At 42.5% G+C, this 21,470-nt stretch overlaps 1 long non-coding RNA gene across 1 annotated transcript in view; it reads left to right on the plus strand.

Annotated features, from left to right (window-relative positions):
* Positions 1 to 20,882, plus strand: part of LOC307006549 — a 55,698-nt gene extending 34,816 nt beyond the window's left edge. Inside the window, exons 4-6 of the long non-coding RNA XR_013799484.1 lie at positions 6,456 to 6,613; positions 12,112 to 12,334; positions 20,676 to 20,882. This is a non-coding gene — a long non-coding RNA (uncharacterized lncRNA). The remainder of the gene's footprint in view (positions 1 to 6,455; positions 6,614 to 12,111; positions 12,335 to 20,675) is intronic.
* The last annotated feature ends 588 nt before the right edge of the window (positions 20,883 to 21,470 follow it).

Genomic DNA, 21,470 nt, shown 5'->3' on the forward strand with positions numbered 1-21,470 from the left:
GAGAAGGCAGGGGTTATTTCCCCTTCAGTGGAGAAGAGCCGTCCCAACCCACACTAGCTTTTATTTCTCTCACAGCAGCAGGTTGTTACATCCACTTACAGTGGACACTCACTGTCTCGGCTTTCTACCTCTCTTTGTTCTTACTTCATCTTCTACTCAGCAGGTGTAAACGTGACTATACTGTAGGGTCCAAGGATCTGAGATTGCTTTTTAGTTGGTACACTCCACAAGTTTGTTGCACAAATACATATTGTATGCAGTTAGTTAACAAGTTAACTAAAGTTCAGGAGCAAGGCCACGCCTCAACCAATCAGCTTATTACATATGTATACTAAACCAACCTGCACAACACTGTTTGTCTCAGATATTTTAAACCACCCATCCTGCCCTCATAACGCATCCCTTCAACCCCTTCCCCCCTTTCTATCTTGAAATATTGGGGGGTTTTCAAATCACACGGCTTACTACCTCCTGAGACGAAGCCCTCGCTCTGAGTTTCCACGGTCAAGAACCTCAACATCCCCATTCTCCTCATTGTTGTGGTGTGGTACTTGCTAGTGAAAATCTATTCATTCCATAAATTCTATTAACTTTAAGTGATTTGCACACTTTACACATGAATACCTATGATTACTAATGATATCACACTGTAATAGAGCATTGTAGGTCAACTTTTACAAATTAGATTTTAAATCCCAGACAAAAAAAAGAAGAAGATCAATCTTGTTCAGTTCCACTCTTGCTCAGTTCCGCTCTAATTAATTTATACTACTTTATACTTTGCATTGTGTACTAAAAAATATTTGTGCTTCTTATGACAAATTGCTTTTGATTTACCTCATTTGTGAGTTGTCTGCTAAATTAACATTTTTTTAAATAAATGTATCAAATAAAACAGTATGCTGACTATGTTTTTCGCCATATGCTTTTACATACATATATATCTATCTGTATTTTTGTTTGCGTATGCACATGTGAGTCAGTCTTCCCAAGTGGCATAGTCTATTCCACTCTTTCCATACGTGATGCAGCCGAAGTGCTGTTTGTGTTGTTGTGTTAAAGTGTAACAATGTGAGACTAATGGTGGTGTTAATGAAGACTGAGAACACTGTAACGAGTGTGGGGCGACTCCTGAAGATCAATCTCCCTCCCTGCCGGAAAAGAGAATGACAGAGAATTGATTAGATAGATGCGAGAACAAGTGATTAAGGAGTAGTGTGACCACACACAAACAAACACATGCGCACACACCTACCAAACTCAGCAGCACATACTTAGTCCCTTTGGAAAAAGTGTTCATAAGCAGTTAGTGTAATATGTTCTTCATCACTCTTTGAACTGAAGCACATTAGATAACATCCCTAACACAAGGATAACTGCAATATTCATAAATACATAAAATACAAAGTCTTTTAGGGTGTGTTCTTCGGTCCGTGTTGCGTTCATGTTTCAGTCAAATCACGAGTTAGTTTGGACCACCTTTTCAGGGGTCTCGGTCCGCTTGTTTGATGCGCACCAATGTTCGTATGGCAGCGTTCACACTTTTCCAAATGAACCGCACACAGGGTGCTTTCACACTAGTGATTTTGGTGTGCATCTGGGTTCAATGGATTGATTCAGACAGAGTTCGGTTTGTTTGGATGGATGTGAACGCTGTTTTCCGAACTTGGGGGCACACTCATAAACCGTAACCGAGTCTGCATAAAAAGGGTGGTCTGGGGTACGATTCAAGTGAACTTAGGTTCGCTGTTGATATGAACACGATCGTACTAAAGCGCAGAAGTGAACCGCTATTGATGAGGTATGATTCGATAAAACTGTGTGATTCTCACTCACATTTTCCTGACAAGTGTGACTAAGGCACTGCAAGCAGAGAGAATGTATATCTAATTTCAGCTTGCCTTCAGCAGAAATGGACTCCTGCATTATTTAGAATATTTTCAGAACATTTACAGACAGATAGACGCAAGTGACGCTATGTTCTGATGCTTTGAAAACAAAACCAAAGGTTCAAAACCCAAATCGCACCAGAGTTTGAACCAAACCTGCAAAGTGTGAACACACCCTCAAAGGCACAATATGCAAGATTTGTACCTTAATATGACAGCTTCAAAGTCATTGGCCGCTGGAAAAACCAGCAATGCAGGTTTGAGAGGTGACGCCCCGCCAAATCTTGCGAGAATCATGACTTGCTTTGCGGCACAACATATACAATTATGCAGTAGCCTAATATTTGTATGATATCGTGAAACATTACCTGGTTATGACATCTTTGGATCTGTGCCTGTTCGATGTCCGACGCTTCCATCCTGAACAGGTACCGGTATACAGGGGGGAGGGGATCAGGCCGTGAATGCAGAGACGGCTCTGCGTGAGTGGTATTTATGACCGTAACGTTAAATACAAGTACTCCACAGCGACTCTAAGGGTCGTTGTTTGACAAAAACGTAAATCTTGCATTGTGTCCCTTTAAACTCAAAGATGAAATGTCATGTGAAAGAGAGAAAAAGGAGTAATAACGAGTTGGCCTCGTCATCCGTCATCTAAAAGAAAATACTTTCAAAAAGGTGTAATGTGTATTATATACAGTTCTGTTCTCAACAGAACTGCCTATCTGACTTTTATTTTGAACAAATGCATCCATCTCAACAGAGAAAGCATTAGAAAAATAGAGGGCGCTGGGGTCTGCTTTCTGATGACAGGTCTTTCAAAAAAAGGTATGAGTTTTGAACACAATTGGTACTGTGAATCATAAAGTAATTTAGTCTGACAGAATTTCATTCAAAGAAAAGCACTGAGGTGGGTCTTGGAGGTCATTTTCTAAGGACATATTGACCTTGCCCCAATGTTGTTTCGTTTGAACATTAAAACTACTCTTGGTGACTTTTTCTTTGAAGAAAAAAAAAACTGAGTAGTAGCCTGTCTACTGGCCACTAAATCATTCGAGACATTCCAAAACTTCAGTGGTAAAGGACCTGAAGTCAGAAAGTCCATCTCATATTTATGAAGACATCTGAGAGCAAAAGAGAAGTGGTCTATCATTTATCCTTGCTGTGAGGGAATGTTACGTGTTGCACTGCGGTACTGAAACATTCAAAGTCATGTAACGAAGTCTTGACACACCAGGCGAATCTTTGAGTCTCACCAACAGTCTCATGAATTATTAATCTCCCCCCAGGTAGCATCACTGACAGTGATCCACGCCCCCTCCCGCAACAAGCACACAATCATGCACACACTCAGCTTGAAAAAGATTTAAGGTGAAAATAAGTGCTGCTTCAATTCTCCTTCTGATAGCGCCCCACTTCTGACTTCTTTCCACGCATCAACCACTCTAAGCCACTCAGAGTGACAGAGGAGAAGTTTTAAATGACTCTCACACTTGATTTACTCTCCAATGACTCTCCCTGAACAGCTGTTCTCAAATATATTTAGTAAATGCGGAGTGAAAAAACATCAGCTCTGGAGTGTATTCTGATCTTTGTCCTTGTACTGTACCTGTACTTCCTGTCCTATTTTTTTTTACAGTCTATGGTCCTAACATGAAAACAACAAAAGAAATAAAGCTGCGAGCAGCAATTATCAGGGTTCAAACGGTTAAAGGCCTTTAAGCATATGCCTAAAAAAGATATTATGTTTTATTTAACAAGCCTGTTATCATCTCAATCATACAGATGGAAATGACAATTTACAGCCAATGCAGGAAATTTACCACAGGAAATACATGGATTCAAAGTTGTTTTAACAGTTAACAGTAATTCATTAGCCGATGGCGGATATGTCAATGGACAAAGGCACTGCATGACAATTTTCAAGTCAATCGGACAAACGCTTGCATAGTTATAACTGCTTTTAGTTTAGCTTGGTTTTTTTTGGGGGGGGTGAATCGCGACAGATTAGTTTTTTTGGCACAGTTCACCAAAGTTGGTTTTTGAAATAATCTCCAATATTCAACGAACTGCAGTCCTAGAGGCGATGTAGCTCAGATTGAGGAGTTATACACCATGCGGTATGAATGTAGTGGGCGTGTGCGAAAAATCGTGCAATACACAATCCTTTACGCACGTGAAAAATGTGAAGGCGCCCCCCGGTGGCCGATTTCTGTCGAATTTCTCACAGGCCTCTAGGGCCGTGAGTCAAACAGGCCCAGCTAGTTTTGTTCCGATCGGCCTCCGTTAACCTTGTCTGATAGCTGCTCAAACTTTATTGGCCGATGGCAGACATGTTTTTTTCAAGTATTTCAGTAATTTAACCAGTAATTTTAGTCTTTAGTCTTTTTAAGTCTTTAATAACACACAAGAGGGCGATGAAGGTCATGACACTCTTGTTATTTGAACAGCTTGACTTTTCACTGTCTGTATCTAAAATAATAATGCAGTTATCATAATTTTATTTAATGTAAACATCTTTTTCAGAATATTCACCTTTACTAAACATTTATTCATATTTGTGTATGTCAAAAAAAAAGACGGTTGTGGCATGTGGATGTGCTCAAACTGAATCTGAGTGCACACTCAAAGAAAATATGCATTGTTTGCAATTTACTTGATTAAAATAACTTCATTGCATGTTGAGTAATCCACTTTATAATTTATATAACTTTAAAATAATAATAAAAAGTTTATTTTAACCATTTGTGCTTGAACTGCATGAATCATTTTTGTCAGCATTAACTGAATTTAGGACGGGGCTTTAGTTCACAGCATGCTTTCCATGAAAATTGATGGGTTGAAAAATTCATGCACTTAGGCTACATGCTCATACACTATAATCTATAACCACATTACACTTATTTATGTTTCATGTCGCTTCTAATAGGGCCTGTGTTTATAATAGCCTAGTGAAACAAAAGTCTCCTTCAAGGAAAGTCTGTTCACTCGGCGGCCATATTTGCAACGCACTCCAGGTATTCAAAACCAAATCCTGAAATCTCAAAAACTGCTTGCCGAACTCAAATCAGCAACAAAATTCAACATAGTAGTTGAAAGCCATCTCAGTAGTGATACACTGAAATGAAAACTCCAGTTCAAAACAAATTATGAATATATATATATATATATAAAATCTAAGCTTTTCCCCCTTATGAATGGGTGTTGTGTATCGACAGTCCATACTTACAGCATTTGCTGCCAGTCATGCTAAACCACGCCCCCAGCAAATGACGAATTAGTCATTGCACAGGTGTAGTCTGAAGTTAAGAAAAGACACTCTTGAATAATGACAGAAACGGCTCAGAATTTGTTTGTGCATTAGATTACACATACGCCGTTTGTGTATTTGTGGACTGTATTGTAGGTGAAGTAATGCATACATGTGTGGATTGATACAGGTATATGTGGATCCATTGCTTGCATGTGTTGAATACAATTTTAAATGAAATCAAGCGTAGCGTTAGTTCTGGCAGGTCACGTTAGTCAAGCTCGCATCAGCTGACTCTCAGCTGATCCACATCTACCTATAGGAATACGACGCCTATCACCGTATACATACAGTATATAAGCTCCTTCATTATCAGCAGCTATCGCGTTTCTCAGGAGCGAATTACCCTCCTCCATCCCCAGCTCCTCCTCTCGCCAGTCAGGATTTGGCATTCTGATTCCTCTTGAATCAGAATAAATTCCCGAATTATGTTGTACTTTAAAATCTTGAATTAAATATATTAGCATACATTCATGTTGGTTCTGTTCTGTTTACCCCAAGGGGGGTTATTGCTGCTCTCCCTGCTCTTATCCACGCTCCATGAACGGAACCATACCGCCAATCCAAACTGTATGCTAATTGTCAATCATATTTGACAATAGTGGTCCTGACAGAAATAGAAATTCAGCGCATTTTCAGAGCTATTTTTTAAATAGGTGCACATCTGAAACATCATACCCACAACCTATCATTATCGATAATCTGAATGACAAGTGATCTCAATCGTTGCTCTCTTTTTGGTTCTTTGCTTTTTTCGTCATGAAGAACAGCGAGGTGACTCAGAGGGAAGTAGCAACAGGAAAGAGATGAGTGGCAGAGGGAATAAAGGAGTGGATTATGAAAGCAATGAATGAGTGTTGGGGAAAGCAGAATGGTGTGTCCTGCTGAGTGCTTGAGTGGCCTATGTATAATAAACGTAATTTACAAAACACATGAATAGGCTATAGAGCAGTTACGCAGATGTCTTTGCTGTAAGAAAGAACCTGACTTCCTTTTTGCATCATCTGGTTAATTTGGGGGCGTTGTAATCACTTTGATCACTTGAGACGGCTCGCATAGTAAATGTATCAGGCTTTGGCCAATTCTTTGATCAGGGAATGTGCAATTCTAGGCTAAGAAAGTAGATATTCATGACTCCTGGGAGAGAATTTCAGTTACTATCAATTCCACCTGAGACATACTACAAAGCAGCTATAGGAAAAGGTACTGGATTTATATGTACCTGTTATCTGTAACTGCTCCCTGCTCATTTCCAGGTGTCTAGGTGTGAGATCGAAGACATCAAATGCAGTGAGCTGAAGGATGTCTAGCGCTTGCTGGTCTCCCTGAATACTAGAGTAGGGAACTGCAGTACAGGGTGTACAGCAAGAGCACTTTACAAATGTATCACCAAGAAGAGTTAATTCATCTTGAGGTAAGTTAAAGTGTTGGTGTTTAATATCTTGCAGCTTTTATTTGTTTGTTATCAAGACTAATACACTGCATGTTTGATTAAGAAGGCATTTTCTAGTCTGACCACTGGTTTCGGAATGCTTCCAGATTAAGTAAATGATAAAGACACAACTCTGCTCAGGCAAAATCAATATATTTCTCACACTTAAGAAACGCTCTATACGACCGCCTCAGTCAGAGCAATAGAAAACAACCCGTCTGTCTAATTTAGGAATCAATCTCCTTCTTTCCTCACACAGGAGAAAGAGGGTTCATTAGATCACCCCATGCCACTCCAAAACTGAGGTGTTTCATATTTATGCAAATGATTTCTGTTTATCGGACTGCCTCAGGCGCCATGTCTAAATGAGAAGATGAATGCCATTATTGATGCTCGCAATGCAGGAAAAATAAAGAGGTGCTGAAAACACATGAATATATTAACTAGAAAAAAAAATCTTTTAGCTCTAAACACACTTCTGTCAGAGTGACAGAGCGCTCTGGAATATGATGAGAAGTTTGAGATTCTAGAACAATATCTATTGTGATTAGTGTTCATCTTTTCTCACTCTGTAATTGAGATGATTAGAATTATTAAAACCAGAATGTATGTTCCTGCCTGCTTTTATTTGAAAATAGTAATTCTCTGATAGAGAGAACCCAGGAGGACAGTTGACTGAACATGCCATGGGTATATATTGTGCAATGTTTGCTCACACTCATCAAAATACTGTAGTTCTGTTTTTTTTTTGGAACCGCATCTGTAGCCTACATCTTTCTGCACCTTGGGGGGGCCATCACATCATCTTTTAGGTTACAGAAGAAGATGAGTAAGATGATTTGGCCGCACAGAACCATTTTGATTTATACAAGCCTGTGCAGGGCTGGCCTAAAGCTTTTCCCTGGGGTATACTGTCAGTTAAAATGTATTCCTCTCTCCATCTATCTGTCCATATCTGTCTATCTCCTCTTTCAGCCTGCGCATAGTCCCTCCAAACTTAATTTGTGTGGACACGACAGGCATAGAGAGGATATTTGACTTTGGACAAAGTTGACGATGAAATGGTATTTTGCAGTGGTCTGTTGAACTGCAATATTTTCTGGCCTTGGGCATACCCTAATGCAAGAATTTTAAGTCATTTTAAATAATTGGGCTGTGTGAAAAGCTGTTATACTTATTGAATCAATCTTATTGTTTGTCTTCCATATCTAACAATGTTGAGAATCTTGTTTTTTTAGGAAAATAGCAGAGTGTGTTATCATGCTGATGCAAAACAAGTGAATACAATTTAATTAACCCGACCAATGACCTTTGAGACAGATAACAACAATACACAGTCCAATGCATAATTTATATTCTGTGCACTCTCAGAAAATGTTTGCTTCTTTTCTATAATGTACCTTAAAAAGTACAAAAAATCTGATTATACTTTTAAGATATTTAAATAATGTTCCATAATTATTGTCACCCAAAAATGAAAATGATCCCATAATTTACTCACCCACCAGTTATCCTAGGTGTATATGACATTTTTTTCTTTCAGCCAAACACAATCGGAGTTATATTTATAAAATACACTGGCTCTTCCTAGCTTTATAATGGGAGTGAATAGTACCTGAGATTTTGAAGCCTAAAAAAGCCTATCATCCATCATAAAAGTAACGGCTCCAGGGGGTTAACCCTTTCGCACGTACGATCACACCGGTGTGATCAGTCTTGGCTGGTCCCTGTGGTGTACGATCATAGACATAATAAATACATAGACGCCCTATTGGCCGCTGGATCGTGCGTCAACGGCGCCGTCATACTGCGGAGGGCAACTTTCCCATATACATCTCATAACGGGAATTGAGAAAAATGGCTGCTTCGTGTGCTGCTTGGGGCTGTACAAATCGCCACGCAATTGAAAACAGGTCTCAAGGAATTACCTTTCACAAGCAAGACTGAATATTTGTTGCTGGTTGTATTTCACTGGCCTCCGTTAATGGCTGAAAACATCAAACACTTCTTAGATACAACTTATTTAAACACTTATATTTTCTAAAACACAAAATCACAAATGTATCTCTTGTTTAACATAACCGATTTAAAATACATCCCACATCAATTGGAAAAAATATCCTATCATTAACCCTACTTATTCATTTCAAGCATGCTCTTTGCTGACACTTTTTGTCCTTGATAGCCAAAACTAACTTCTGATTTACTTTACTAGTGTCATATAATTGTTGGCAATGATGGAAATAAGGCCTGAAGGACAGCCGTAATTTGTGTAAAAATAATTTTTTACCCTTTAAATATTTCAATGTTTCATGCTTATTTTACTCTTTGTTTAAAACAGAGTTTTAAAATGTATGGATTTTAATATTTTAATATCTAAATGTCAAGGGTCAAACAATAAAATAAAATATATATATAACATGCCCTTGAAAAGTTTATTAAAAATAAAATAAAGACCAAGTTTCCTAGGCAATTTTAATGTGACCTTCATAAAAAAGTTAATAAAATGAAACATAACAACAACAAAAAAATGTGGTAAAATATGTCAGTTTTAATAAAAAAATCAACCCCTGGAACCTTAAAATGTAAAATGTTGTTCAAAAATGTGTAGTTAATCCGATAACTTTCTGATCATACAGTTGTATAACTAAACCAAATATAGGTTTCTCTATGTGTGGCTTTGGCATGAATACAAAATAGCTTCCTGGTTAATCTGCTTCTCAAATAAAGCTGTTCTTAGCACTACTAGAAGGACCCAAGACTAGCAATAGAGGGCAATGTTTTAATGACATAATGACACACACCTGAACACTAACAGGCACCCAGGTGCAACTTCTTACATCTTCTGACAATCCATCCCCACTCGCAGTCACCGTAAAGTCAGTCCGGTCACGATGAGGAAAGCGTATGCACAGGAAGACTGTTTCCAGATCTGTAACCTCTAAGGGAGAGATTCTGGCTGCAAGCCCCCAGATTCTCCCAGCGTCCTCTCTGGTAATGGCTTTGACACTGGGTTCAAAGACACAAAGCAGACATTGCATAACACAAGCGCAAGCACTTCATCTCCGTCAAACACATATGAAGCCAAACCAATCGCAGCGGTTGTGAAACCCAGACAATAAACAGTATAGTCCACTAGTTCCACAATCGTTACAGCAGCAAGAAAATCAAACAAATGCTAAATCAACCACACAGTGTTGTGTTTTCAAACGCTCTTGAACAACAATATATCTGTCAATGTTAAACGTCTTCTCAAACACGCCTCTGTTAGACCCTAAAATCATTTTCAGAGAAAAGCAGCTATAGTCTTGACCTGTTATTAAGATAAAAAAAGAAGGAGTGAGGGACAGGTTGGAAGGAGGTAGAGAACACAGCATAAATATACCTGTGGAAGATGTCATTAAGCTGTTGCGTTTATCGACCAGAATCAACTAGACTTGCTCATGGTCCATTTGTACTTAAAGCACTTTGCGCTCCATTTTAGAACAGCCTGTTCTGTTCTTTTTCTACTTATTTGAAATGTGAAACTTTTGAGTCTTTGAAAAATTATACCACAATGGACTTCACTTTTTTTCTCAATAGATATTAATGTTTTAATGGATAACCCTGCTGAATAATCCAGCTGGTCACCATCTTAAAGGAACACTTCACCCATTTGCATTAGACTTTGTATATTTAGAAACCCAGTCACATTTTCGAATGGTCATGGTTTATTCCCTTATTTTCCCCTGAGATGGGAGAAATAAGGATTTAAGTGTTCCACTTCCTGCTTTTTATGACGCAAAAATCGTCATTTTGCGTCATAAAAAGCAGGAAGTCAAATTTCTTTGAATAAGGGTAAGACTACAAACACTAGCTCATCATTTATCCAGTTGAAGGCGCTGTTCCGCATGTTTTCAACCCGCCCATAGAGGGATCTCACTCACAGAATGTACATATAGTGTCAGCCATTCTTTATTTGGAAGCTAAGCTAACAGTTTCTTATTCTGTGGAGAAAGCTGAGTAGTAGCGGTGACCATCCTCTTTTTCCCGGACATGTCCGGCCGTCGAGATCGTCCAAATTGTCCGGGATTCGGCTTTTGCTTTCTGCAGTCGCATTCATAGTTTACTCATTCCGATTGGTGAATCTGAATGTAGTGTTTACATGAACGCTACACAAGTGATCGTTTGATGTGCGTTTTAACATTGCTAGGAAAATTCCCGCTCCTCCGTGAGAGATACGAGACCGGTGCGTCTCACAGGCGCCGGCGCCACTCATCAGTAATCACGCCACCGGGCTCGCATCGTTCTCCGCGGCCGTCAGTCTCGTTCCTGCTCGTCACAGTAAACATGAGGAATGGCGACTGTAGAACGCAAAAGCCGAATCCTGGACATTTTGGGCGACATCAAAATACTGGGCAGACTCACGGAGACTCACTAGTAGCATAGCCTTGTTGTTTACTGCGATCTCTTAACGGTAGGCGTGGCCTCCTAGGGCAGCGAAGCAAGTGCATTCTGGGAGTTGTTTTCTTTCATCCCCATAAGCCAAAAAATACATTTTCTGGCTTTTCTCAGTCTAGAAGGCTCCAAATTCAAAAATAATTTCACATTTCTTCTACATAAATGACCCATTTTAAATACACATTCATCTTTCCAGAGGTGAAGTGTTCCTTTAAAGGACAAGTTCGGTATTTTACACTTAAAGCCCTGTTTACAGATCGTATCTGATGAAATAGAACGGTTAAGATTAAACTTTGGACACATGCTCCTGTCCCGAGAATTTTAGGTTTATTTAGCTTCCCCCCCCCCCCCCCCCACCCCCACAATGGTTGTCTATGTGCACTGGCAGATTCCTTCCTAAAACACATTAAACTTTCGTTTACAAAGACGTGAAACTCACAGAGTGGTCAGGGGTGTTCACTGATATGATCCCAAAAAAAATCGCTGAAAAAGATGCTTTCCAACAGGTTTTATCGTAGTGTTTGTCCACCTCCATTGACTTGTATTGAATGTGCTGTGTGAGGTACGATATTCCTCCGCCGCTTCTTCTTCTGCTTCTTCTGTGTATTCAATGAAATGCCAGCGGTTTGCTTGCAATTGGCAAAGGTGCATTATCGCCACCAACTGGTGTCTATTATTCAAGCTCTCAACGGAAGAATCTGGGTGTGACGCGTTCGGCAAAATAGGTCCACAAAAGCGAAATAAACCTAAAATTCTCGGGACAGGAGCATGTGTCCAAATTTTAATCTTAACCGTTCTATTTCATCAGATACGGTCTGTAAACAGGGCTTTAAGTGTAAAATACCGAACTTGTCCTTTAAGGTATAGGATGCTCATTTGCTGGTCACCATTATGGCAAGTAAGTGGGAGTGCTGGTGGACTAGCTACACTAGCTGAGTTTTGCAACCAACATGGAATTCATGCCAGTTTATTCCTTATTTTTTCACAAACTCTTGATCTAACGGGTTTGACCTCTTCTCTATGTGTGTTTCCATTCTCAGCGGCTGGGCTTCAGTGCTGGGTCATTGACTAAAACAGACACCCGTTTTCACAGCATGCTGCTCTGACTGTTAAACAGTCGCTGTAGGGAGAAAGCCATTGATTTTCTGTCACAGAAACACACAAACAGCATCATCTCAACGCCCTGATGACTGATGGATGCTCTCGGGTGCCCGGAGGCTGGTGTGCAGAATCATATACACCTGTATGTACACATACGCAAAGGTACACAGAAAAGGATGAGTAAAACTTCTCAATCATTTGGTGTCCCCCTCACTATTATGATATCTGATTTACCATTTTCTCCTGTTACTGCAAACTGTGTCTAGAGGAGGAATCTTTTGTCTACTAAAAACCCCTGAAACACCAAACATATGATAATTTGACATTTTATGCCTGCGATGCAAACTGATCTATATTGACATTTGCCATGAAATGTTACGCAAACATGGGCACAGCCAGACCATCCATATCAATGCAACTGTAGATTCAATTAATTTTCTCATGAATAAAACTGATCTTCGCCCAAAATGATAATGCAGGGCTTCAAGCCCCAAGCAAATTAGAGGTTGTTAAAAACACTTAATAACTTGAAATTACCTTCATAAATTATGCCTATGGGCTGTGTGTGTGTGTGTGTGTGTGTGTGTGTGTGCGTGTGTGCGTGCGTGCGTGTGTCTGTTTTTTTTTTCAAAATTATTTATCACATTGATGGAACTCCTTTATGCAAAAGGTCAGATTTCAGGTTTTTGAGGAGTCCTCTCAAGAGTTAGATATATTAAGTTTGTTCACATCAGTGCTTTTGCTAACCCAAAATTCCTGTATCTTCATTTTGCTTTCCTTGGCTGCCGTTCTCCCACGCCTTCACACACATTAAAAAAGCCAGTAAAGATACTGGTGGGAAATCCTCCTAATCCAATAACAAGTTGTACACTAGACCCAAGGCAAATACTTAGTAAGCTCACAATCAGGTGTTTTGCTTTAACAACATCTTCTACAAGGTTTTGGGGTGGTTGATTTTTGCTCTAAAATTTACTCTGGATACTTTAGAGGCTGATGGTTTGTCTCAACCAGCTCCTTAGTATAGTTGTCATTGCACTGGCTACTGGCTAGGGAGCAATTTAGCAGCCTACATTACTATGTCAGAATTATTCCAGGCTGCTGAAATGTTCGGCCCTTATAGAAATTCTCAGAATACACCATAAAAAACGTCTCAGGTTACAACTGTAACCTTTGTTCCCTGAGAACAGGGAACGAGACAATACGTCATCAACGCTTTGGGGAACGCCTCAGGCGTGACAGGTGTCTGAAATCACAATCAAATCACGGCAATCACATTGACCGGCGACAGCCCGTGAATCATTACGTGAATGATTAACGTGCGACCTGGAAGTATATAAGGGCGCCTTGCAAACATGACAAATCATCCTTCGTCTGAAGGGACTGTTTGGTAGGCAGGCCCCGAGGCATGGCAGGGAGACGTATTGTCTCGTTCCCTGTTCTCAGGGAACAAAGGTTACAGTTGTAACCTGAGACGTTCCCTTTCGAAGGGAACTCGACAATACGTCATCGACGCTTTGGGGAACGAAATACCCACTCCGCCATGCTGAGGGGAGTGCATGCCAGGAGGCAGTGACAACTGTCAGAACCAGCAAATTCAAATGAAATGCAAGAACCACTCACCCTCAGGTCACACTGGGCTGTCAGTGACAGCATTCCCTACGGTCATAGCCCAAGCTATAAGCCTAACAAGAGGAACTCCAAAATATGTTAATCCGAAGGCCTACCTGGGCCTGCTCAAAGGCCTAGGACCACAACTTCAATTTAGAAGGGGTCCCTTCTAGGGAATGTGGCTAGGGAACCCGAGGGAACCCCAGCCAGTCACTATACGGGGGAATATACCACCCGAAATGCCACCAGGACGGCCTGACCTGGTGTCACTACGTCGGACACTTCAGTCTGGCCAAATTCCTGTCTGTCCGGAGACAGAGCCTCTGGACATTTACCTTAGGTAAAGCATCCAACCCGAGGGACTGCGAAGCTGGCAGTGAACCTCAGCCCGGATCTCAGAGACGGGATATCCCGGAGAGTATGACTCAGCATAGTGCTTTAAACCCTTGCTAGAGAGGGGAGTTTCTCTACTTGATCCACGGATCTACCCAGTGTTTGTGTTTGAAACACTGAGGAGGCCTGTGAAGGCCTAGGGGCTGATCTAACTGGGAGGCCTCACGAGAGGCCTACGACCGTCTGACCAGACTCAGGAGTCCAAACACTCATAGAGACCCTCAGTGAGGGGAGCAATGGACCGACTGGTAGGAAACCAGGCTGTAGGCAGAGTAAGAAGTTCCGGGAGGGAACCAGAAGCAGAGGATGAACACTTTAGTTGAGCCAGGGCACGAGCTCGCTTTTAGCAGCGGCCTAATAAGGCCAGCTGAACGATAGCAGGCGGCCACTAGCTTCCAGAACCCAGCATCGTTGGGGAACCACTCACAGGGAGGCCTGGCGAGGCCTACTACCTGATAACCACAGTATGTGGGAGCTCATAACCAGGAAGGCCTGGTGAGGCCTGTAACCTGATAACCACAGTATGTGGGAGCTCATAACCAGGAAGGCCTGGTGAGGCCTGTAACCTGATAACCACAGTATGTGGGAGCTCATAACCAGGAAGGCCTGGTGAGGCCTGTAACCTGATAACCCCAGCATGTGGGAGCTCATGACCAGGAAGGCCTGGTGAGGCCTGTAACCTGATAACCACAGTATGTGGGAGCTCATAACCAGGAAGGCCTGGTGAGGCCTGTAACCTGATAACCCCAGTATGTGGGAGCTCTCATGACCAGGAAGGCCTGATGAGGCCTGTAACCTGATAACCAACAGTATGTGGGAGCTCATAACCAGGAAGGCCTGGTGAGGCCTGTAACCTGATAACCCCAGTATGTGGGAGCTCTCATGACCAGGAAGGCCTGGTGAGGCCTGCAACCTGATAACCACAGTATGTGGGAGCTCTCATGACCAGGAAGGCCTGGTGAGGCCTGTAACCTAGCGACCGCAGTGTGTGGGAGCTCAAAACCAGGAAGGCCGGATGAGGCCTGTAACCTGATAATCACATTATGTGAGAACATGCCTTCAGGGAGGCCCGGTGAGGCCTACTACCTGATAGTAGGTCAGGCTAGCTGTCCAGTTGCCTGTCCTTTGGGCTTGCCTACAGGGAGGCCTGGTAAGGCCTACTACCTGATAGCCACCGTAAGTGTGAATTCACCTTCAGGGAGGCCTGAGGAGGCCTACTACCTGAAAATAATCTTAATCAACTGGTAGCTATGAGCCCTGAATCTGGGTGACGGTTCGAAGGCGGCCTGCTAAGACCAGCCCACTGGGGACTCGCCTATCAGGGAGGCCTGGTTGGGCCTACTAGCTGACAGCAAGTCAATCTGCTCCAAAGGTACACTGTTGGGAATCATACCACACCAACAAGTATGTCCCACAATGTTGGGACTCACTTCCGAGGAGGCCTGTTTAGGGCCTACTACCCATCAGTGAGTCAACTGCCCGAACCACCAAGGCCAGCCACATGAAGTGAGCTGCCTACAGCGCCCACTTGGGGGCTGCCCATACAGGAGGCCTGCTGAGGCCTACTACCTAATGGCGCAGCCTTCGTTGGCAGATAAGCTGTTTACACAGCGCCTACAGCATTCTGGTACCTAATCACATTGCCCATGGCAGTGTACTCAGCAAGAGCGCTAGCACCCTTTGAGCAAGGGGAGTACAACATACGCCACTCTGCCTCAATGGAGGCCCCAGAGCCAGGGGCCTACCATCTGTAAGCATGGGCGTCAGCTCATGGCAATGCTCTGGCTTCAGGGGAGCGTACTTCGACCAAAAAAGAAGTGAAGGCTAGAACTTTCCGCTCAACCCGAGCCATAGTGGTGCGAGGTAGGATAATACAGAACTGAAAGTGAAGGACTCAGACCTGCCCTGTATCACAGGGGAATACTCTCCACCTCACCCTGAGGTTTACCAGGGTGCGGGCCCACCAGTGGCTCTAGGGGTGACAGAAAAAGTATCTGTGCCCAACCTAGGGGAGTGGGGCTTGTTTGTGAGCCAACCACCTACAACCCGACGCTCGAGCAGTAGCTCAGCGAGGTGAGTAAAGCCTATACTGGCAGGCCATATCCGTAAGCTAGTTCTGCACGGCAGGGTCGGGCAGACAGACCCAGCCTCTTCGTGAGGCGAAAGGCGGCCTAACCCTGCTCAATAAAGACACATTGTACCGGGGAGGCCTATTTGAGGCCTAACCCAGGATCTTTATAAACCATGCCTCTGCACCACGCTGCATTACTCTTGTCGCCCCAGAATGCAGAGAAGGGGGCGGGCCTTGGCCTAACGACTCCCATTGGAGGAGGCTGTCATACAGGGATGCTAGGAACCTATATTCACACAGTGAAGGTTCAGAGGCAGAAATGCTTAAGCAGAGCGCCTCCACTATCCCTGGCACAGCCTAGGCCAGCTACAGAGGCGGCCCTGGTGAGGGCCAGCCTGCAAGCATAGATCTACCTGAGGGCTCGGAGGAGCCACAGCCTTACTAGAAAAATAGTTATTATTTCATACAACTGGCTGCAGAATCGCTCAGCCCACTGAAAACCCAAACAGAGCTCAAGGGGGCGATGTACTCAGGAAGTCAGACGGTCCAATGGACCGGACATAAGATCTATCTGAAGCACTAGCGTCAGTCTATACTCCAAGATGAAAATCCTGTGGGAGAGAGACCAACTACCCTACCCTGAGGTGGCTAACAGCCAGAGGGCTAAAATAGTCGTTCTAGCCACCTAAACGGGGACTTCAGGGCCCTAAAAATCCAAAATGTACCTTACATGACCCCATAGCTCTATACAGGGAACGAGGTCTGTAGAGAGATAAATTTTAGTGTTAGTTGCACACAAAATACTCTTAAAGAAGACCACTCAGCTCACCTGCGGCGTGCGAAGTGAAGACTTACCAGACAGTTCTTTATGAACATGGGGTCTACCACCTTTACATGCCTGAAAGAGGCACTCTCCTAACCAAGCAGAGGCAGGCCAACAGAACATTGTTCTAACCATGAGCCCAGCCTCAGGCCTGATGTAGATAGCGTCTGGGGAGTCGGGGAAGAGAGGAGAGGGCTAAGATATAATCACGCCCTCAGGGGGAGGTGATCCATGCCGATGCTGTGTGCAATCGTGCTGGATCACCTCCCTCAGATCCCTCTTCTTGCGGGAGTTGCACCTCTACTGCGATCTACTCCTCCACGGAGGAGGCGCACGAGAGGCGACACTGGCTCTCTGGCCCTGTCTAAGGTCCCCGGACCATGATGGGCCAGGCCCTCCCGTCTGTCTGGGTGTGGATACGGATCTCAGCGGTATGTATTTGTCCTAATACAGCTGAGCGCGCCCTCGCCTCTCTGAACTTTCCAGCCACCGCCTACACGGAGGTGCCAAAAAGCTCAGAGGGCGAAAGCAGCGAATCGAGGAGAAAGACTTTCTCTCTTCTCCCCGATGTCGGCCAGGTTCACTCCGTGGCGCAGCTCAGTAACCGCCTCAGGGGCCCCACCCCCTGGACGAGATCCCCCAGCAGATTGGCCTGGTGTACCTGCAACACCGCCATGATGTGCAGGGTAGCACCGGCCTGACCCGCTGGCGTGTATGCTCTGCCATTCAACTGGCAGGGTTTGAGCTCTCAGTGTAGACGCCTGTCCAGACACGAGATAGTTGCAAACGTCTCATCAATGGGCGGCATCGACACATACCCATGCTCTCCTATCACCTCAACATCAGTGAGACTATCCCGCTGATGTCGGTGGACACGGGCAGGGTATGGGTTCTTCCATGTCCTCTCGATCTCAGTATGAGATCGGGAAGAAATGAAAGGCTCACCTGAGCTAGTGGTTTTATGACTGGGGAAAAAAACGCTCTCATAGTGAGCGATTTTTCCCCCAACGTTACCATAAAACCACCAGTTCAGCATACACGAGGCAGGGTGGCTGAGAAGATTGATTATCACCACCCTCATCAGCCATCTCCTGTTTGTCCGGAAAAGCACTCACTGCTTAATCTCGTCAGCCGCCGCATCGCCTGAGAGGATTATACCCCTCTCAAGGCGATCGGCGGGCTTCATCTGGGATCCCTTTTTTTTTTTCTTTTTTTTTTTTTACACCCAGACGCTGAGCCCTCTTCTCTCAAGGAGAGGGCCAGACGAGATCGGAGCGTTCTCAAAGAAAAACGCTCGCAATTGTACAGGCAGTTCCCTCAAGAACTGCCTGTGCGCGCTCTTCCTTCCCAGACAGAAAAAGCACAGTTGAAAACACTCAGCTTTCTCAGTGCATTTCATAAATACCTGATTTTCAAAAGCGGTTACAGACAAAACAGTCCCTGAAGACGAAAAGATGATTTGTCATGTTTGCAAGGCGCCCTTATATACTTCCAGGTCGCACGTTAATCATTCACGTAATGATTCACGGGCTGTCGCCGGTCAATGTGATTGCCGTGATTTGATTGTGATTTCAGACACCTGTCACGCCTGAGGTGTTCCCCAAAGTGTCGATGACGTATTGTCGAGTTCCCTTCGAAAGGGAACAATGAGCAATGCATCAGCTATTCACTTTGTTGTTAGAAATGTCATAATGCCTTAAAAATGACAAGTGTAAATGTATATACAAAAGACTTCAACATCTGTACATTTCTAAGAATTTGTTTGTTTGCTATCTATTTAAGTGATATACAGGATTATTAGAGAATTTATTATTTATTAGAGAATAAAAGAACGTTGGTTTGGGTTTTGTTTGGGTTTGTCTTTGTCTTTTATTTTGAAATTCTCATTGCATGTTATCATGGTTTCTTGTCATGTGACTTCCTCGCCCTCATGTGATCATGTCTTGTGCTTCCCTTGTCTTATGTGTCATGTGCTGATTGGTTGATAATCTTGATTGTTCACGGGTGATTCTTGTTAGTTACATTAGTCTTGTATAAATAGCCCTCATGTTTCCATTGTATTTTGTCAAGCTTTGTTTGTGTAACCACTGTTTATTGAGTTTTATGTTTCTGTTCATGGTCAAAATTGATTTAGTCAAGCCCAGCCAAGCCTTTGTTTATTGTGTATCTGTTAATTTTTGGATTTAAATAAACTGCACTTGAGTTCTTCAACTTGCCTTCAGTGGACTAAATTACAAAAATCAAAGACATGAACACAAACAAAAGAAAAACCAACTTGTTTTTCTTATATATATTAATTGTGTATTAACTTGTTTGTGTAACTTGCAACTTGTTAAAATGATGTCTGTTAACTAACTTGTTGCTCATTTGCTTGCATATTATTTATTTAGCAGACTGTTTATTATAAAGCATATATTAATGCCTTATTCTGCTTGATCGTATTCTACATCCCTTAATCATACCCCATACTTAAGCCAGAGCCCGTCTACGGAGAGCCTGTCCACTCCCTATTAAGTCCTATTGTACCGAATTTTGGTTGTAGTTCCACAGGAGTTCCACTGGAGGCGATCGCCCGAGTGCAAAATGAATGGGAGTCTATGGAGCTAGACGGCTAAATTTGTCTCTTTCACCCGATTGCCGTTGAGAAATCTCAGATTTGATTGTAGGTTTTGCAAGTTCAACATGGGTTATAGGTCGAAAGTTAAATGAACGAGTACTTATGTCCTTTCGATTTCTTACAGGTTGAGTTGTTGTTGCCCATAACACGCTAGCACTCTGCTAATGAACGCTGATTGGTCAATGAAGTACTGATTACGACCAGAGATACCGCTTGATGGCATCGTGGCATCCGAAGCGGGACCAGACTGTCTTCTAACAAAAACTCTTCTAGCACGTGTATTTACCTGTGTCAGCTGTGTTGTCGATGCCTCGAGAGAAAAGAAAGTGCAGAGCGCGAAAGCACCAAAGTGACTGAATGATTGCCGTAAAGCAGTATCTCTGGTCGTACGATGTGTATGACGTCATTGACATTTTTAAAAACTTTTTAAAGCAAATAAGTGACTCTAAAAAATCTAACACCCAGCAATGTGCAATTTTTTTGTATCTACTTTCGAATACAACATTCAAATTACTAGACAAAAAATTATATCCTGAGAAAAGTGGATTTTGAGGGGTATAGCTCCATAGACCTCCATTTATTCTGCACTCGTCCTGTGAGCGCCCTCATATGGAATCAGAGTGGAACTGCAACCAGTCAGAAGCCGGAAGTTTACTGAGAGTGAAACTTCTCCCCTTATTAGACATTCTCTGCTTAAGCTTAATCACTACAACAACAACTACCTTACTAACTATTAATAAGTAGTAAATTAGGAGTGTATTGAGGCAACAGTCATAGTTAATAGTGAAGATGTGTTCCCAAACTAAAGTCTGACCATATACATTATATCAGCACCGGAGGCCTTTTTTAAAGTACTTTAGGAAGTTTGCAAAGGAAACTACCTTAAAATGACCTTGATACAATTCAATTTAAAAAGGAACCTAATCATGTCACAATAAGCAGCAAATTGCACAAATGAACACAGGCGTTTAATTAGTGATTATGATTGCAGGGGGGAAGAAGGCCAAACACCCGCAGCTAATTACAGAAAAACACAAGAAGCCCCGCAGCACTGCTCAAAGGGAGAGTTTCACACAAAACAACAACAAATGTACATCAGAAAGAAATTGTGTTAATTAAATTGGATAAGGTTTTGATTAATAGTGTGTTGATTAAGTACAGGAATGAAATGCAGCATTTTGTATGTGTTTTTGTTTTTGTGAGGGAGAACTGACCATTGTGTGGACTGTTTTTTTTTTTTTTTTTAGAATGAAGAAATGTTTCAGTTAGTTTTTTGCCTACATGTGAGTTCCTGTACAGTAGGTTTGGGGATGTTATTGAATAGTTTGGGTCAGTTTGCATGTTGTCAGCATTATATTCAGCCAACACAGCATTCAGAACTAGCAATGGATAGCTTTTCTCCCTGATTGAATGGTGGTTCATTATGCATCATTAAAAATATGCTTTGCATGCATTGGAGAGCATTCTCACGAGTCTCTAGCAGTCTGTTTTTTGAGCGGTCACCTAACACCAAAGGTCAAAGTTCAATTCAAAGATCAGATCATGCAGTTTTTCAGCATCCTCATCATATAATTTATGCGTTTCATTTGTTTTTCAGGTTGGGTCTGTCAGCTTTCAAACAATATTTATAATTAATTAAATGGTATTCAGCTGGTAAAAAAAAAAAAACGATAAGGGGTGGGTAATAACATTTGAGGTGCGGGAACATCTTTCCATATTCTTTATTGTTAGGGACAGAAGAAAAGCAGGGTGAGTACAAAAAAAAGGAACGAGAGAGACATACAAT

This window comes from Phoxinus phoxinus (genome assembly GCF_949152265.1).
Source record: "Phoxinus phoxinus genome assembly, chromosome: 11".
In the NCBI taxonomy this organism is placed as follows: domain Eukaryota; kingdom Metazoa; phylum Chordata; class Actinopteri; order Cypriniformes; family Leuciscidae; genus Phoxinus; species Phoxinus phoxinus.